General features: G+C 53.7%; 1 non-coding gene across 1 annotated transcript; it reads left to right on the forward strand.

Moving 5' to 3' along the window:
* Window positions 1-836: 836 nt before the first annotated feature.
* TRNAE-CUC (transfer RNA glutamic acid (anticodon CUC)) lies at window positions 837-909 on the forward strand. Its single transcript has one exon. It is a non-coding gene; the product is annotated as a tRNA-Glu (tRNA).
* The last annotated feature ends 1,834 nt before the right edge of the window (window positions 910-2,743 follow it).

The following is a 2,743-nucleotide window of genomic DNA, read 5'->3' on the forward strand; positions in this document are numbered from 1 at the left end:
GGCAAAACTAATCTACAGGACAGAAAGGAGATAGAGTAGGTATTTGAGGAAAGGGGTGGGGATTGACTACAAAAAGGTACAAGGAGACTTTTGGGGGTAACGGGGATATTCTATATCTTGATTGGGATGGTGGTTGCATGGGTATATACATATATCAAACCTCATTGAACTGTACACTTAAAATGGGTGCAAGTTATTTTATGTAAATTATAACTCAATAAAGTTGAGAAACCCAGAGACAGGAAGTAGCCCAAAGATAGGAAGTCTGGGATTAAAATTGTCCAGGTGACTGGGACTTGGTCTTCCATTTTTGTGTTTTTCCTCCTTGCATCATCTTTAGCCTCAAAGTCCCCTCATGGCCCAGAATGGCTGCAAAAGCTCCAACACTTACATACTTTTTCTAGGCAGAAGGATGAAAAAAGGGAAAAGAGCCATCTCCCTCCTTTCTAAAGAGAAAGTAAGTGCCACACAACACTTCTGCTCACATCTCATTGGCCAGAACTTTGTTATATAGCTACACCTTCCAATAAGGAAGCTGGAAAATGTGTAGTCCTTAAATGAGATCTTTGCAGCTCCAAATAAATTTGGGATCCTGTTGTTAAGGAACAGGAAGAGAATGACTGTTGGGGCAATTCTCACAATATCTTAGAAAGATTTCCATGAAAAAGTAGTTGAAATAAAAAATACTTTGTATACTTTAAAGGGAGAGTGTCAAGATGGAATATTGACTGGGGGCAGAGGGTGGGGGTCTTAGGGCTTTTCCAGTGAAAGGAAATGTCAAAAAAAAAAAAAAGAAAGAAAGAAAGAAAGGAAATGTCAATGTCAGCACAGGCAACTCCCTGGTGGTCCAGTGGTTAGGACTCTGCACTCTCACTGCCGAGGGCCCGGGTTCAACCCCTGGTCAGGGAACTAAGGTTCCACCATCCATGTGGCATGGCAGAAAAAAAGGAAAAAGAGAAAGAGAAAGTCAGCATACATTCGTATCTACAGTGTTAAGGCAGGTTTAGGATCTGCAAAGATCTAACCTCCGATGTAAAAGCATTTATTTTCTTGGTAGATTCGTGGTGTCCTAGGGCTGGAGGCTGTGTTGGAGCAAAATGGGCAGGTGTCTGCTAAAGGGTTTCTTTTCAGGGTGATAAAAATGTTCTAAAATTGGTCCTGGTGATGGGCTAACCCAGGCTCACTGGGCAGCATCCTGTCCTGACTTGGGGAGAATATGGTTCCTTCTCTGCCCGCTGTCTCTGGAGTTCAGACCAGCTGCCAACAGAACCCCCAGCATTATCCCCAGCGTCTCAGGCGCATGGTCTAGAGGCTCACAGAGGCTCCAGGGGTTCAGGGTCTGAAATAATCCCCCCACCAATGCCCCCATGTGTCAGTTACAGGTGTAGGGAGGCCAAGGCAGGCCTGGGCCGTGCCCTGAGCCTCTGGCAGCTCCAGAACCTGGGTCTCCGGACCCACCCAGCCCTCCGTTGGTCCGACACGCACTGCGCCTCCCCCTCCCAGAGCAGAAGCTCTCAGCATCACTGTCTTCAGGTGGAGGGTGGCCAGGACACCAGCGAGAAAAGGAAGCTGAAAGCGCTTTGCAGACAGTAAAGCACCTGGCTTTGTTGTTTCTCTTTTGAGGGTTGAGGCTGCAGTGGTGCTGGGCATTGCTTTGGGAGGAGGGGATTTGCTGGATTGCTTCAGGGGCTCTTCTCACCTCCTCCACCTTCCTGGGAGGCCGTCCAGATTTGCCAGAAAAGACCGTCAACTCAGGGGGAGCAGGGCACTGAGCTCACCGGCCCTCTGCAGCCCCGGCCGAGGGCAGAGGCAAGCAAGGGCCAGGCCTGCCTGTGCAGAAGTCAGGTGAGGCCCTGACAGGCCTGCTCTCCGGAAGGGACCCCCCGTCAGAGATGTGCATTTGGGTAAGAATATGCAGGATAGGGGCCTTCCCCACAGGGTTGTGCCCAAGACCTCCATCTTCTGATCTCAGTGAAGACATGAGACACTGAGCCCTTCAAGCCGTCCTCACCACCGGCTGCTCCTGAGGCAGGACCCCTCGGCCAGCCTGGCCAGCCTTCCCTTCCCAAGAGCCCACCCAGCACCTGATCAAAGTGGAGACTGCTGAGAAATCAGGGCCCACCACAAGTCGGCAGGCCCCTACCAGCAAAAGTCAGCCTCCCCTCTCCCTGGCCTCCCCCGACAGTCGGCCAGTCTGCATGGGCTACCCTGGGATTCCTCCTGCACCCCCACAGGCAACCTTGCCCACGCCACCCCCGCTGGGAAGGCCCTTCTCACCTTCTCCACTTATTACGCACTTTTCACCCTTCAGGCTCATCTCAAAGCTCAAACGTGGCCTCCCTGAGCGCCCTCTGGCCCCCAGCGCCAGCTCCCGCAGGCCCTCCGGCCCTGTACTGCTCCCTCACAGCACTATGGCGGGGCCTCACGATGATGGGCTCCCTGCCGGCACGGCCCAATCTGCGAGCACGCTGAGGGGCATAGGGCAGCCCCAGCCCAGTAAACACACAGTGACAAGCGAGGGTTGGGGCCTTGCCAGGCCCTGCAGGGGTCGGTGGGTTGGCTTGTCCGCAGCTGGACAGGCCATGTGAACCCAGGCTGCTGGGAACCCTGGGGAGCAAAGCGGTCACCACAGCCCGGGCAGCCACCTTCCTCCTGCCCACACCAGCCAGGGGCCAGGGTGACTCAGCACTGGAGACAGGCTTCCTACTGAGAGCGCCGCCGCTTCTGCCGGCTGGGCAGCCAG

The sequence above is a fragment of the Balaenoptera acutorostrata genome, chromosome 12, assembly GCF_949987535.1.
Source record: "Balaenoptera acutorostrata chromosome 12, mBalAcu1.1, whole genome shotgun sequence".
Lineage (NCBI taxonomy): Eukaryota > Metazoa > Chordata > Mammalia > Artiodactyla > Balaenopteridae > Balaenoptera > Balaenoptera acutorostrata.